The sequence below is a fragment of the Drosophila miranda genome (assembly GCF_003369915.1).
Source record: "Drosophila miranda strain MSH22 chromosome Y unlocalized genomic scaffold, D.miranda_PacBio2.1 Contig_Y13_pilon, whole genome shotgun sequence".
NCBI lineage: Eukaryota > Metazoa > Arthropoda > Insecta > Diptera > Drosophilidae > Drosophila > Drosophila miranda.
The window spans coordinates 119,846-137,037 of record NW_022881596.1 but is presented as its reverse complement, the minus strand read 5'-3'; the positions used below and the strand labels follow the sequence as shown (position 1 = coordinate 137,037).

The 17,192-nt window shown below is 54.3% G+C and overlaps 1 pseudogene; it reads left to right on the top strand.

The window, feature by feature from the left end:
• The first annotated feature begins 7,136 nt into the window (after positions 1 to 7,136).
• Positions 7,137 to 11,142, top strand: LOC117189293 (annotated as a pseudogene).
• The last annotated feature ends 6,050 nt before the right edge of the window (positions 11,143 to 17,192 follow it).

Below are 17,192 nucleotides of genomic sequence, written 5' to 3'. Positions count from 1 at the left end.
CAATCCGGCGGCATGGAGTGGGAGAGTCCTCGGATGAGGATCCTCAAGCCACGTTCCTGGCTGGGCTGATGCCCGAATTCGCCGTGCCGGATGTCATCGTCGGTGGTAGTGGCAGGGGTGTTTGTGATGGTGATGGCGGTGGTGGTGTTGGTATTGGTCTTGGCAGGTGTATTTGTAATTGTAATTGCGTTGGCGTCATTATTTGTATTGATATTGTCAGTATTGTCTATGTGAATGGCTGGTGATTGTCTATGTATTGGCCTTTGTCGATGTTGGTGATGGCTGTGGGTCTGGCTATTGGCATTTATAGTAGTGGCAGGGGCATGGGCAGGGGCAGGGGCATGGGCAGGGGCAGGGGCATGTGTTCGCTGTGCAGATTGCGGCATAGTGGCAGGAGCGGCAACTGTGTTGGTGTTGGCTGTATTTGTTGTCCGTTTCTGCTGCCTCTGTTGTTGCTGCCGCAGCTCGTGCTGCCTCAACTGCTTCCGGACAATAGCCTCTAGCTCCTCCAGTGTCTGCCTTTTCTTCTTCGGCTTCCCAATTGGCGGCCGCTGCTGCCGCTGCTGGTGATGGCGGCCCCGTCGTCTGGCCTGCTTCCTCTCACCCTCACCCTCATCGTCACTCCCACTGTCGATGAGGGCGCGGCGTCGTTTTGGTGTTGGTGGGATTGGTGGTATTTGTGCAGGCTGGGCATTGGCACGGATCGACCCGCTGCTCGAGCTCGAACCAGGTTCGACCCGCAACAGGTTCGATCCGGTCGTGTGTGTGTGTGTGGCTGCCCGTTGGCCGTTTTGGCGCTCCGCTCTTGCGCGTCGGTTTGCCGGCTCTCCTCCGTCTTCTCCCTCTCCCGTTACTCCTGAACAGTTTTGTATGTCCGAGAGCGTGAGAGGCGGGAAAAGTGGCGTCTTTTCGGCCTTTCCCTTTGTGTTTGGCGGGATTTTGTGATTTGGCAGGGTTGCGGGATTTGCGGTTGGTATTGGCGCTGCTGTTGCTGCTGATGTGATGGGGCTCGAGGGGGAGTGGCTGTGGCCGTGGATATGTCGGCCATGGGAATGGCTGGGTACTCACTCGATGGATGGCTGTGGCGTCGGCGCTCTGCATTGGCTGGGGCGTTGGTTTTGGCGCCTGCGCCGAGGGCTCTGCTGCTGCTGCTGCTATTGGCGGTGTTTGTGTTGGTGTTGTTGGCTGCTGCTGCTGCTGCTAGGGCGCCTCTGCGGGCCGCTCTGCCGCCGTCGCTGTGTCGTCTGGTTGTCCCTCGTCTGGCCATTCCTCTGGTCATGGCTGGCTGTTGGTTTGTGTGTTGGCGATCTGCTGCCTGTTTGTTGTTCTTTAATTGAAAAGTCTCTTGTGTGTGTTTGTATTTAATGTATTTATTGGCACCTTAGTTCTCTTTTTTTCTTGTCTATCACAGTTATCTCTTTTAGTTTGTGATGTTTGTGATGTTTGTAGTGGCACAGGAACTAAAGCTTGTCGGAGATAGTAGTGGGTGGGGTGAAGGAAGGGCTGGAGCGTGGTGGATTGGCGAGGAGCACTTTTCCGCGTTTGGAATGGTCATGTGCAGCGGCGAATGGTGAGGGGGGGGGGGGGGCGACACAAAATGGCTGCTGCCTGGCTTAACTTGGCGTCGTCTGGCCTTTACTGTCTTTATTTTTTGGCACCAGAGCACAAATGACACGGCAAACGATAAACGACAAAACAGTCAAAACGACAAACGACACGGGCAACACTGATGGCAACGAACAAACAAACTTGCGATTTTATTTTATTTTAATGGCGGCGGCGATTGTTCAATTTATATACGTCAGACGATCGCGACCTCTCGAGCGGGTGGACGAGATGAGAGTGGCGGACGAGGTTCATGGTGGAACTCTCACATGTCCGCCAACTCCCCCACTCCCACGCCGGTCGTCACTTACCGGTGCTCTCACCCCCGGTTCCACTTTCACTCACCCCAATATTCAGTGAGATGAAAGTAGTCCGAGGGCAGCAGCACCGATAAGTAGGCAATGGAAGATTTGAACGGCCTTCTGTTTCAGTGGCTGTGTGTGTTGTTGTTGGGCAATGGCCCGTGTCTAATGTTTCTCTGTGCTGTGTGAATTGGCTGCTCTGTTGTCAAGGATGGGATGGGATGGGAAGGGGAAAGTTTGCCTGCTCCGTATAACCGCCCGGATACTTTCAACTTCCGGATCTTACGATCCGGGCGCGAGACGCTCCGAAGAGTCGACCGCATAGCATCTTGTGGGCGGTTGTATTGGCATTGTTGGGGCATTTGGCTGAGTGGCGAAGGATGGAAGTGTTCATTTTATTCCTGCTCAGCCTCAATTTGGCATTTAGTGGCATTTGAAGTGGGTGGGGGGTGGTGAGGAATTGGCTGGGCATAATTGCCGAAGTTGCGACCGATAACACACTGGGCATTGAGAAATGCAATTTGAATTTGTATTGGCTTTTTTGGTGTGTTATCGTCAAGTCTGGTATTTGCGTGGTATTTTTAGTAATACCACATGTCAGGGGAAATATGGGAATGGCAGATAGGTGGGGAAGAAGAGGAAAAGGTAATAAAACTAATCAGAAAACTACTAATAATATACAATTAACTACAGAAAAACTACATTAATTTACAAAAACTTATTCCTAATATCACAGGCTAGTAACTAAAACTATGGACAAACTATCTACGGACATGCAAAAACTACAAAAAACAACAGGATTGACATCTACAACAAGAACATTGATGCAGACAAGGTAAAATAAACGATAATTGACATACATTTACACACATATAAACATATTAATTATATTTATTTTATTTCTAACAGGAGGACAACTACAACGAAGCACCGGCCGGCATAACAAACGCAATGCGAACATTACGCTGTATACCGGCCGGCTCTGTTGTCCCCTGTGTGTTGTTTATTGGCTGGTTGTGAGTATTGGCGTGCATCGTGGGCAATGATGGTGTTGATGGCAAGCGGCTCTGGTCCGGCCGCCCACGTTGCATCTGTCTGTTGGTTAGTGTTGGCTGCTGCACTCGAGGGGCACTGGTCCGGCCACCCAACTGCATTGTCATCGTGTTGGCATTGGCATCGGTGTGTGATGGCAATGGTCGGAGTTATTGGCCGCATCCAAGTGGCGAACTGGTCCGGCCACCAGGATGCGTTGTCGATTTTAATTGTTGATTGGCCGCATCCAAGTGGCTGCTGGTCCGGCCACCCAGGATGCGCTGTCAGGTGGATTGGCCTGGCCTCCTCGGCCACGTTCTTCGTCAATTTGTAGTTGCGTTTTGAATGGCTGCTGGTCCGGCCACTCAGGTGAGGAGGTGTTTGTTTTGGCTTTTTGATTTTAATTTGCGTTTATTTGCAGGTGCCTTTCGTTGATTTGGATGTTGTTGCTGGCGACCCTTGTCTGATTTGTGTTGGCGTAAGAGACGTTTGCGGGTGAGTATTCGTGTTTATCGGCAGCCTCTCTCCTGTTTCACCTTCTTTTGCAGGATTTGCTGGCGTCCGGCGGCTCAACACCGGGCCATCCCGCCCTCACATAATTGGCATGAGAGACGGGTGCGACCCAGCGGAGCGGCAACAGACGCCAGCATCTGCGTCGTCGTTGGAATGTCTGTTGTCTGATTGGAGTGGCGTGACGTCATTGTGATGGTCGGTGGCAGCGTCATCAGAAAGGGGCCTCATATTCCTCCCATTTGGCAGGAAATTGTTGATGTTGATGGCGAGGCAGCTTCTTGTTGGTCAGCTCTGTCTGGTGATTGGCAGGTAAGTGTGGATTTTGTGTGTTTTGGCCGTTTTTCGTTGTTGTCCGTATTGACGTCTTTTTTCCTTTGTTGCAGTGGCTGTCTCTGGATCAACGATTGGGCGCATTAACAGGCACCACCCGATCGCATGCTTTCGCGTGCGCTGGCGATTTGGGCCCTCCACACTTGGCCCAGACCCTCCAGATCGTCGAATGGATCGTGGTCGTCCATTCGTCGTCATGTTCGTCGTCAATTGCTTCGCAGTCCATATCGGATTCGGAGTCCGATATGGCTGCGGCGTCATGGTGCGTATTTGCAGTTGGTCGTGGTGATGGCTGTGTGGATGCTGCTGCTGCTGTTTTTGTCTGAAGTGGCGGCACTCCTCCGTGCTCTCGTCCTTGCTGCAGCAGGTTTGTCAATTTCGTCAAAATTGCTGACGGCTTATCCTCCAGCTCTTTAATTTTTACGGCATATCTTTTCAGGATATGGGCACAGCTCCCATCGCACTGGGCGCCTGGCTGCTGCTGTAGCTGGGGTTGGCGTGGCGTCGGAGCACGATTTGGGTTCGGCTGCATCGACAGGACCCTGTGGTGTTGGCGCCCCTCAGGCCAGTGGCTGGGGATGTTGGTCGCGATGCTGTAGCTGTTGCCGATGCTGCCGACCCGGACCGCGTTGGCGTTGCTGCTGCGGCTGTGGGTGGAGTGGCTGTGTGGGTGGCTGCTGCTGCAACTGTCGCTGTAGTGGCTGCTGGTGACGTTGTGATGGCTGCTGGAGACGATGTGCTGGCTGTTGCTGCTGTATTGGCTGCTGCATTTGCTGTGGCTGTTGCCGTAGTGGCTGAGGCTGCTGCTGCTGCCGTCGATGCTCCTGGACAGCGACCCTGTGGGCCAGGAGCCGCTGCCTGGCTGCCTTGTAGGCGCTGCAGCCCTTGTAGGCGCTGATGTGGGCGCCCTGGCAGTTGGCGCATTTGGGATTGACGGCCCTTGGCTTGCTGCACTCCGTCGTCTGATGTCCACCCGCGCATTTCATGCAGACAGCAGCTCGTCTACAATATGCGCGGGTGTGGCCAAACACCTGACATCGATGGCACTGGGCAGGGTCACGGGAGACTCCAAGTCTCTCAACCGTGACGGGCCTCCCACCCAGGCGTCGCAGCTTCAACACATCGAATTGACCACGGTCCGGTTTGGGGCGATCTCAGCCTCGAAGAGGTTGTATTGGCGGCTGCGATCGAATCGATCGGTGATCGCCCGAGTAAACCGGACCGTGTACCCCTCGGCCTGCATACAGTCCCGGAACCAGTCAGAGGGCGTGGAATGGGGAAGACCTCGGATGAGGATCCTCAAGCCTCTGTCCTCCACAGGCTGATGCCCGAACTCGCCGTGCCGGATGTCATTGGCAATGGCAAGGGTGTGTGTATTGGGAGTGGCAGTAGTTGTGTTGGTGTTGGTATTGGCGATGGTGCTGGTGTGAGTGGCGGTGACGGTGTTGGTGTTTGTATTTGTGTTTTGTGTTTGCTGCCGCTGCTGGTGATGGCGGCCCCGTCGTCTAGCCTGCTTCCTCTCACCCTCACCCTCATCGTCACTCCCACTGTCGATGAGGGCGCGGCGTCGTTTTGGTGTTGGTGGGATTTGTGGCATTGGAGCAGGCTGGGCTATGGCTCGGATCGACCCTCTGCTCGAGCTCGAACCAGGTTCGACACGCAACAAGTTCGATCCGGTCGTGTGTGTGTGTGTGGCTGCCCGTTGGCCGTTTTGGCGCTCCGCTCTTGCGCGTCGGCTTGCCGGCTCTCCTCCGTCTTCTCCCTCTCCCGTTACAACCGAACAGTTTTGTGCGTCCAAGAGCGTGAGAGGCGGGAAAAGTGGCAGTGAGAGCGGCGTCTTTTCGGCCTTTCCCTTTGTGGTTGGCGCGGTTTTTGTGACGGGTCTCGAGGGGGGAGTGGCTGTGGCCGTGGATATATCGGCCATGGCAATGGCTGGGTACTCACTCGATGGAAGGCTGTGGCGTCGGCGCTCTGCATTGGCTGGGGCGTTGGTGTTGGCGCCTGCGCCGAGGGCTCTGCTGCTGCTGCTGCTATTGGCGGTGTTGGTGTTGGTGTTGTTGGCTGCTGCTGCTGCTGCTAGGGCGCCTCTGCGGGCCGCTCTGCCGCCGTCGCTGTGTCGTCTGGTTGACCCTCGTCTGGCCATTCCTCTGGTCATGGCTGGCTGTTGGTTTGTGTGTTGGCGATCTGCTGCCTGTTTGTTGTTTTTTAATTGAAAAGTCTCTTGTGTGTGTGTGCTTGTGTTTAATGTATTTATTGGCACAAAGGAATTGTTTCCGACCCCATAAGGTATATATATTCTTGATCAGCATCAATAGCCGAGGCGATTGAGCCCTGTCTGTCTGTCCGTCTGTCCGTCCGTCCGTCCGTCCGTCCGTCCCCTTCAGCGCCTAGTGCTCAAAGACTATAAGAGCTAGAGCAACGATGTTTTGGATCCAGACTTCTGTGATATGTCACTGCTACAAAAATATTTCAAAACTTCGCCCCGCCCACTTCCGCCCCCACAAAGGACGAAAATCTGTGGCATCCACATTTTTAAAGATACGATAAAACAAAAAAACGCAGAATCGGTGTGGATGACTATATCTTCTACAGTGCAAAATCTGAACCAGATCGTATAATGATTATAGCCAGAATCAAGAAAACAATTTCATTCTTTCTCGCTCTGTCTCTCTCTAACACACAGGTTTCATGGTCGTTTTTGTCAATTGCAAAATATGAGTTCAAGGATCTCAGAACCTATAAGAGCCAGAGCAACCAAATTTGGTATCCACACTCCTGTGATATCGGACCTTGACCGTTTCGTGTCCAAATTTCGCCACACCCCCTTCCGCCCCGCAAAGAACGAAAATCTGGGGCATCCACAAATCTCAGAGACTATTAAGGCTAGAGTAACCAAATTTGGTATCCGCACTTCTGTTAGATCTCACTATAAAACGTATATCTCAGAATTTCGCCCCACCCTTTTCCGCCCCCACAAAGGACGAAAATCTGTTGCATCCACAATATTGCACATTCGAGAAAACTAAAAATGCTGAATCATAGATAATGACCATATCTATCAGATTGCTGAATCTGGATCAGATCCGATCATTTTTGTAGCCAAAAGCAAGAAATCAATTTTCCGTGGCTACGCAGCGCCCGACGTCACGCTCAGACTGATTTTCTGTCTCTCTCGCACGCACTCTTTGTCGTGTGGTTCAATGTTAGCGGCGTCTGCCGCAGGAGAGCCATACTGACTTAGTATCGGGTATAACTGTAGATTCTCTTTTTGGTTTGTGATGTGGACGGAGCAAAAGTTTGTCAAGGTAAGTAATGGGTGTGGTGGAGGAAGGGCGGCACGGCACGGCACGGCACACGACAGACACCACAAAAAGAAAACAGGGCAACACAGAAAAAAAACGTCAATGGCGACACGGCACAGATCGATAGATCATGTTCACCGAAAAGGGAATCTTTCCCATAGGCGATGGCCTTTTGGATGTAGATGCCGAACGCTTTAACGGATTGCTCGTGTCGCATGACATCAACGAGATCTACGAGGTGGAACAGACGCCGTTTGCCAGGGGCAAATTCGCCGCCGTTCGCCGTGCCATTCACAAGAACACGGGCTCCCATTTCGCGGCAAAGTTCTTGAAGCGACGCCGACGCGCACAGAGCAGCGACAAGGAGATCAAACACGAGATCGCCGTCCTAATACTCTGCGAGGGCGAGGAGAACATTGTCAATCTGAATGCGGTGCACGAGACCCGTTCGGACACAGCCTGCTGCTGGAACTGGCCACTGGTGGCGAGCTGCAGACTATACTGGACAACGAGGAGTGCCTGACAGAGGCCCAGGCCCGCCACTGCATGCGAGAGGTGCTGAAGGCTCTCAAGTTTCTCCACGACCGATCCATTGCCCACCTGGACCTCAAGCCACAGAACATTTTGCTCGCCGGCGAGCGTATAGAAGATGGCCTCAAGCTCTGTGACTTTGGGATCTCGCGCGTTGTGTGCGAGGGCATCAATGTCCGCGAGATGGCCGGCACACCCGACTACGTGGCCCCGAGGTGCTCCAGTACGAGCCACTCTCCCTGCTGACGGACATCTGGTCCGTGGGCGTTCTCACCTATGTCTTGCTCTCCGGCTTCTCGCCCTTTGGCGGGAACACCAAGCAGGAGACCTTCCTCAATATCTCGCAGTGTGCGCTCACCTTTCCGGACAACCTATTCTGTGGCGTCTCGCCAGTGGCCATCGATTTCATACGCCGCGCATTGCGAATTAAGCCAAACGATCGCATGAGTGCCGCTGAATGCCTGGAACATGTCTGGCTGAAGGATGAGAGCTCGATGGATAGACAAATGTATCTGCAGGCTCAGAGCGATGCTGAAGAGGAAGAGGAAGAGGAGGAGGAAGAAGACGACCTTGAGGATGAGGAAGTGGAGGAGCCAGTGGCCGAGGAGAAGGCAGAGGAGCAGGAACAGCAACAGCAGTCACAGGAACAACAAAAGCAACAGAAGCCAAGCAGTGGCAGCAACAAACCCACGCACAATGGCCACCATCGGGCCCACAGCAATGGGAGCAGTAGCAGCATCTCAAAAATACTCATTGCCACCGGGAAGCTCCTGGGAAGCCCCATAAGCAGCACCAGCACCAGCACCAGCACAGACGCAACGACAGCCATACACACGCTGACCAGCAATGGACACGGACAGAGCAACACGGTCTGCCTGTCCGCCAAGCCCACTCAGATCGTGACACCCACACGTCGAGCCTCCGACTCGGACAAGGAGAACACATACACGGCGACATTTGTGAAGAAGCCCCCGGTGCAGGCCACCATCCAGCTGGGCAGCAACGGCCTCGACGAGTTCGCCACAGTGGTGGCCACCCTGACACTCTTTCCCGATGCGCCCACCACACCGAAAGTGATCCGCAAGGCACCCACGGGAGAGTCCCATGGATCGGCCACCTCGGTGAAGGCTCTGGTCAAGAAGTTTCAGCTGGAGGAGACGCTAGTCTGCCCCGGACACAGCAGCACCAGCAGCCACAACGGCCACAGTTCCGTCAACAGGTGCGGCGGCAGTAGCGGGAGCAGCAACGGCAACAATATGCGACGCAGTGCAGGGGGAAAAAGCAGCAACATCAGCTACTCGGCAGCAGCCGCGACAGCAGCACGAATGAACAGCATTCGCCGCGCCTCCGACCCGCTGATGGCCGTCTATAAGAAGCAGCCACAGAACAGCGGCGCCAACAGCAATAGTTCCAGCAGCAACAGCAACAATCCCAGCCCCGGCAGCAGTCCCAGCTCGGGCAGCACGGCCACCCTGCTCCTGAATAGCCATCACCTGGCGTCCGCGTCCGCGTCCGGGCCAGCCAGCACGGTCGCCAGCACCGCTGTAGCCTCAAGCAGCAGCACCAAAGCTACTGCCACTGCCCACCATCTGCACCACCACCACATGCACCACGACAACACGAAAAACGGCCAAAACACATGAAATCCACACTTACCTGCCAATCACCAGACAGAGCTGCCCAGCAGGAAGCTGCCTCGCCATCAACACTGACAATTCCTGCCAAAGGGAAGGAAAAGGAGGCCCCTTTCTGATGACGCTGCCGCCTGACCATGGCCGTGACGTCACGCCACTCCAAACATACAGCTGCCATTTCCAACGACGACGCAGATGCTGGCGCCTGTTGCCGCTCCACTGGGTCGCACCCGTCTCTCATGCCAATTATGTGAGGCGGGATGGCCTGGTGTTGAGCCGCCGGACGCCAGCAAATCCTGCAAAAGAAGAAGGAGAATCAGGAGAGAGGCTGCCAATAAACACATATACTCACCTGCAAACGCCTCTCACGCCAACACAAACCAGACAAGGGTCGCCAGCAACAGCATCCAAACGCCGACAAGTACCTGCAAATAAACACAAATTAAAATCACACGCCAAAGCAAACACCTCCTCAACTGGGTGGCCGGACCACCAGCCACTCAAAACGCCGTTACAAATTGACGACGAACGTGGCCGAGGAGGCCAGGCCAATTCTACTGACAACGCATCCTGGGTGGCCGGACCAGCAGCCACTCGGATGCGGCCAACAACAATACAATCGACAACGTATCCTGGTGGCCGGACCAGCAGCCACTTGGATGCGGCCAATTTTTTGTATTGGCGTCATTATTATCTCTATGGTCTGGGTCTCTATAATAATGACGCCAATACAAATACACCTGCCACTACCAACACCAACACCACCACCGCCATCACCATCAACCGCCATCAACCCTGCCACTACCACCGACGATGACATCCGGCACGGCGAATTCGGGCATCAGCCCAGCCAGGAACGTGGCTTGAGGATCCTCATCCGAGGACTCTCCCACTCCATGCCGCCGGATTGGATTCGCAGCAGTATGCTGAACGAGGGTACACGGTTCGGTTTGTGAGGGTGATCACCGATCGATTTGATCGCAGCCGCCAATTCAACCTCTTCGAGGCAACCAATGCGGGGTGTTAAAGCTGCGACGCCTGGGTGGGAGGCCCGTCACGGTTGAGAGACTTGGAGTCTCCCGTGACCCTGCCCAGTGCCATCGATGTCAGGTGTTTGGCCACACCCGCGCATACTGTAGACGAGCTGCTGTCTGCATGAAATGCGCGGGTGGACACCTGACGACGGAGTGCAGCAAGCCGAGGAACGCCGCTCCCAAGTGCGCCAACTGCCAGGGCCAGCACATCAGTGCCTACAAGGGTTGCCCATCCTACAAGGCAGCCAGGCAGAGGCTCGTGGCCCACAGGGTCGCCAGGGAGGAGGAGCGTCGCAGACAGCAGCCACAGCCAAGCCAACAGCGACACCAGCCAATACAACGTCGCCAGCAGCAGCCACATCCACAGCCACTCCATAATCCGCAGCAGCAACGCCAACACCAACCGGATCGGCAGCATCGGCAGCAGCATAGGTATGGCGACCAACATCCACAGCCATCGACCAGGGGGCGCCAACACCAGAGGGTCCAGCCAATGCAGCCGATCGCGAATGATGCTCCGACGCCACGCCAACACCAGCAGCAGCAGCGGCCAGACGCCCAGTGCGATGGCAGCTGCGCTCAAAACCTGCAATTATACGTACAGCGTATAACAGAGTTGGAAAGGAGGATCGAACAGATGGCAGAGCAACTCACCAAATTGGCTGCAGCAACAGCAGCAGCAGTTCCAATAGCCGCCAATACAGCAGCAGCTGTAGCCATATCGGACGGTGAGCCGGATATGGACATGGACGACGACAGCCAATGGACCGATGAAGAGCCTTATGAGGACCTACGTAGGTTCCTAAATGGACAATCCAGTGACGACTTCGAAAGCGACGGATTATACGGCGTCTACTGATTGCGACAAATAGCAGAAGTTTAATGCCAATGCCACCTTAAAATAGACAATAATTAAACACAACAACCTGCAAATGACCATTAAACATACTCACCTGCTATTAAACTGACAGAGCTGCCCCTCCAGCAGCTGCCTCGCCACTCCTGCAATTCTCTCGAGGCATAATGGGCGAAATTTGGAGGCCTCATCAGCAGCACTACCGCCAATCCAACAAAAGCCCAGAGGCCAGCCACTAAAACACAAAGAAAAACAGTCAATTCACGCCAACACGAAAAAACTGCCAAAACACAAGAAATTCACTCTCACCTGCCAAGCACCAGACAGAGCTGACCAACAAGAAGCTGCCTCGCCATCAACATCATCAATTTTCTGCCAAAGGGGCGGAAAAGGAGGCCTCTTCTGATGACGCTGCCGCCTGACCATGGCCGATGTCACGGCCACTGGGTTACACCCGTCTCTCATGCCAATTATGTGAGGGCGGGATGTCCTGGTGTTGAGCCGCCGGACGCCAGCAAATCCTGCAAAAGGAAGAAGAAACAGGAGGGAGAAACAGACTGCCAAAACACAAAATACTCACCTGCTGTTTTACGCCAACACAAACCAGACAAGGGTCGCCACAAATAACATCCAAACGCCGACAGTACCTGCAAATAAACACGAATTAAAATCAAAGCCAAAACAAACACCTCCTCATCTGGGTGGCCGGACCAGCAGCAGCCAACAACACCAACACCAACACCGCCAATAGCAGCAGCAGCAGCAGAGCCCTCGGCGCAGGCGCCAATACCAACGCCCCAGCCAATGCAGAGCGCCGACGCCACAGCCACCCAGCGAGTGAGTACCCAGCCATTGCCATGGCCGATATATCCACGGCCACAGCCACTCCCCCTCGAGCCCCATCACATCAGCAGCAACAGCAGCGCCAATACCAACTGCAAATCCCGCAACCCCGCCAAATCCCAAAATCCCGCCAAACACAAAGGGAAAGGCCGAAAAGACGCCACTTTTCCCGCCTCTCACGCTCTCGGACATACAAAACTGTTCGGGAGTAACGGGAGAGGGAGAAGACGGAGGAGAGCCGGCAAGCCGACGCGCAAGAGCGGAGCGCCAAAACGGCCAACGGGCAGCCACACACACACACACGACCGGATCGAACCTGTTGCGAGTCGAGCCTGGTTCGAGCTCGAGCAGTGGGTCGATCCGGGCCAATGCTGAGCCTGCACAAATGCCGTCAATCCCACCAACACCAAAACGACGCCGCGCCCTCATCGACAGTGGGAGCGAGGATGAGGATGAGGGTGAGAGGAAGCAGGCCAGAAGACGGGGCCGCCATCACCAGCAGCGGCAGCAGCGGCCGCCAATTAGGAAGCCGAAGAAGAAAAGGCAGACAATGGAGGAGCTGGAGGCTATTGTCCAGGAGCAGCTGAGGCAGCACGAGCTGAGGGAGCAACAGCAGAAGCAGCAGAAACGGACGGCAAATGCAGCCAACACCAACACAGTTGCCGATCCTGCCACTATGCCGCAATCTGCACAGCCAACACATGCCCCTGCCCCTGCCCCTGCCACTACTATAATTGCCAATAGCCAGACCCAAAGCCATCACCAACATCGACAACAGCCAATACATAGACAATCACCAGCCATTCACACAGACAATACCACAATTAACAATAGAGATAATAATGACGCCAATACAAATAAAAATACACCCGCCAATACAAACACCAACACCACCACCGCCATCACCATCACAAACACCCCTGCCACTACCACCGACGATGACATCCGGCACGGCGAATTCGGGCATCAGCCCAGCCAGGAACGTGGCTTGAGGATCCTCATCCGAGGACTCTCCCACTCCACGCCGCCGGATTGGATTCGCAGCAGCATGCTGAATGAGGGGTTCACGGTTCGGTTTGTAAGGGTGATCACCGATCGATTTGATCGCAGCCGCCAATTCAACCTCTTCGAGGCTGATATCGCCCCCAAACCGGACCGTGGCCAATGCGGGGTGTTGAAGCTGCGACGCCTGGGTGGGAGGCCCATCACGGTTGAGAGACTTGGAGTCTCCCGTGACCCCGCCCAGTGCCATCGATGCCAGGTGTTTGGCCACACCCGCGCATACTGTAGACGAGCTGCTGTCTGCATGAAATGCGCGGTGGACATCTGACGACGGAGTGCAGCAAGCCAAGGAACGTTGCTCCCAAGTGCGCCAACTGCCAGGGCGCCCACATCAGCGCCTACAAGGGCTGCAGCGCCTACAAGGCAGCCAGGCAGCGGCTCCTGGCCCACAGGCTCGCCAGGGAGGAGGAGCATCGACGGCAGCAGCAGCAGCCAACACCACACCGACAACAGCCAATCCAACGCCGCCAGCAGCAGCCACATCCACAGCCACTCCATAACCCGCAGCAGCAACGCCAACAACAACCGGGTCGGCAGCATCGGCAACAGCATCAGTATGGCGACCATCATCCCCAGCCATCGACCAGGGGCGCCAACACCAGAGGGTCCAGCCGATGCAACCGATCGCGAATGATGCCCCGACGCCAGGCCAACACCAGCAGCAGCAGCGGCCAGCAGCTCAGTGCGATGGCAGCTGTGCCAAACATCTAAAAGAGAGCGCCATTAAACTCAAAATGCTGGAGGAAAGGTTGGCAGCAATGGCCACGCTGATCGCAAACCTGACAGAGGCTAGAGGCGGGGGCTTGGCAGCCATGCCGCCACTACAGACAACACCACCTACACACCCGCCGCCACCACAACCAGCCGCCAATACAGCAGCAGCAGTAGCCATATCGGACAGTGAGCCGGATATGGACATGGACGACGACAGCCAATGGACCGACGAAGAGCCTTTCGATGACCTACGTAGGTTCCTAAATGGACAATCCAGTGGCGACTTTGAAAGCGACGGATTATACGGCGTCTACTGATTGCGCCAAATAGCAGAAGTTTAATGGCAATAAAACCTAAAAATAGACAAAATTAAACACAATTAACAACAATCTGCAAATGACCATTAAACATACTCACCTGCTATTAAACTGACAGAGCTGCCCCTCCAGCAGCTGCCTCGCCACTCCTGCAACTCTCTTGAGGCATAATGGGCGAAATTTGGAGACCTCATCAGCAGCACTACCGTCAATTCCAACAGAAGTCCAGAGGCCAGCCACTAAAATACAAAGAAAAACAGCCAATTCACGCCAACACAAAAAAACGCCCAAAACACACAAAAACACACGTACCTGCCAATCACCAGACAGAGCTGCCCCCCCAGCAGCTGCCTCGCCATTAACATCAATTTTCTGCCAAAGGGGCGGAAAAGGAGGCCTTTTTTTGAACCGATGACGAACGTGGCCGAGGAGGCCAGGCCAACTCTGCTGACAACGCATACTGGTGGCCGGACCAGCAGCCACTTGGATGCGGCCAATTACATGATTCGTTGGCATCACACACCGATGTCAATGCCACTCCATCCCACGTTCGCATCTCGGGTGGCCGGACCAGTGCCACTCGATTGGATGCGCCATCTCCACCAGACAGATGCAGCGTGGGCGGCCGGACCAGAGCCGCTTGCCATCAACACCATCATTGCCCACGATGCACGCGAATACACACATCCAGCCAATAAACAACACACAGGGGGACAACAGAGCCGGCCGGTATACAGCGTAATGTTCGCATTGCGTTTGTTATGCCGGCCGGTGCTCCGTTGTTGTTTGTCCTCCTGTTAGAAATAAAATAAATATAATTAATATGTTTATATGTTGTAAAAGTATGTCAATTATCGTTTATTTTACCTCGTCTGCATCAATGTATTTGTTGTAGATGTCAATCCTGTTGTTTCTGCAGTTTTTGCATGTCCGTAGATAGTTTGTCCATAGTTTTAGTTAGGAACAAGTTTTTGTAAATTAATGTAGTTTTTCTGTGGTTAATTGTATATTATTAGTAGTTTTCTGATTAGTTTTATTACCTTTTTCCTCTTCTTCCCCACCTATCTGCCATTCCCATATTTCCCCTGACATTTGGTATTACTAAAAATACCACGCAAATACCAGACTTGACCGATAACACACCAAAAAAGCCAATACAAATTCAAATTGCATTTCTCAATGCCCAGTGTGTTATCGGTCGCAACTTCGGCAATTATGCCCAGCCAATTCCTCACCCACCCCCCACCCACTTCAAATGCCACTAAATGCCAAATGAGGCTGAGCAGGAATAAAATGAACACTGCCATCCTTCGCCACTCAGCCAAATGCCCCAACAATGCCAATACAGCCGCCCACAAGATGCTATGCGGTCGACTCTTCGGAGCGTCTCGCGCCCGGATCGTAAGATCCGGAAGTTGAAAGTATCCGGGCGGTTATACGGGAGCAGGCAAACTTTCCCCTTCCCATCCCATCCCATCCTTGACAACAGAGCAGCCAATTCACACAGCACAGAGAAACATTAGACACGGGCCATTGCCCAACAACAACACACACAGCCACTGAAACAGAAGGCCGTTCAAATCTTCCATTGCCTACTTATCGGTGCTGCTGCCCTCGGACTACTTTCATCTCACTGAATATTGGGGTGAGTGAAAGTGGAACCGGGGGTGAGAGCACCGGTAAGTGACGACCGGCGTGGGAGTGGGGAGTTGGCGGACATGTGAGAGTTCCACCATGAACCTCGTCCGCCACTCTCATCTCGTCCACCCGCTCGAGAGGTCGCGATCGTCGGACGTATATAAATTGAACCATCGCCGCCGCCATTAAAATAAAATAAAATCGCAAGTTTGTTTGTTCGTTGCCATCAGTGTTGCCCGTGTCGTTTGTCGTTTTGACTGTTTTGTCGTTTATCGTTTGGCGTGTCATTTGTGCTCTGGTGCCAAAAAATAAAGACAGTGAAGGTAAGACGACGCCAAGCCAAGCCAGGCAGCAGCCATTTTGTGTCGCCCACCCCCCCCCCCCTCACCATTCACCGCTGCACATGACCATTCCAAACGCGGAAAAGTGCTCCTCGCCAATCCACCACGCTCCAGCCCTTCCTTCACCCCACCCACTACTATCTCCGACAAGCTTTAGTTCCTGTGCCACTACAAACATCACAAACATCACAAACTAAAAGAGATAACTGTGATAGACAAGAAAAAAAGGGAACTAAGGTGCCAATAAATACATTAAATACAAACACACACAAGAGACTTTTCAATTAAAGAACAACAAACAGGCAGCAGATCGCCAACACACAAACCAACAGCCAGCCATGACCAGAGGAATGGCCAGACGAGGGACAACCAGACGACACAGCGACGGCGGCAGAGCTACCCGCAGAGGCGCCCTAGCAGCAGCAGCAGCAGCCAACAACACCAACACAAACACCGCCAATAGCAGCAGCAGCAGCAGAGCCCTCGGCGCAGGCGCCAAAACCAACGCCCCAGCCAATGCAGAGCGCCGACGCCACAGCCTTCCATCGAGTGAGTACCCAGCCATTGCCATGGCCGATATATCCACGGCCACAGCCACTCCCCCTCGAGACACATCACAAAAACCGCGCCAAGCGCAAAGGGAAGGGCCGATGGGACGCCGCTCTCGCTGCCGCTTTTCCCGCCTCTCACGCTCTCGGACATACAAAACCGTTCGGGAGTAACGGGAGAGGGAGAAGACGGAGGAGAGCCGGCTAGCCGACGCGCAAGAGCGGAGCGCCAAAACGGGACGCCACACACACACACACGACCGGATCGAACCCGTTGCGTGTCGAACTTGGTTCGAGTTCGAGCAGCGGGTCGATCCGAGCCATAGCCCAGTCAGCACCAATACTACGACAAACAGCAGCAACTACACAACCACAATCACAACCACAATCACAGCCAATCCCACCAACACCAAAACGACGCCGCGCCCTCATCGACAGTGGGAGCGAAGATGAGGATGAGGGTGAGAGGAAGCAGGCCAGAAGACTGGGCTGCCATCACCAGCAGCGGCAGCAGCGGCCGCCAATTAGGAAGCCGAAGAAAAAAAGGCAGACAAGGGAGGAGCGGGAGGCTATTGTCCAGGAGCAGCTGA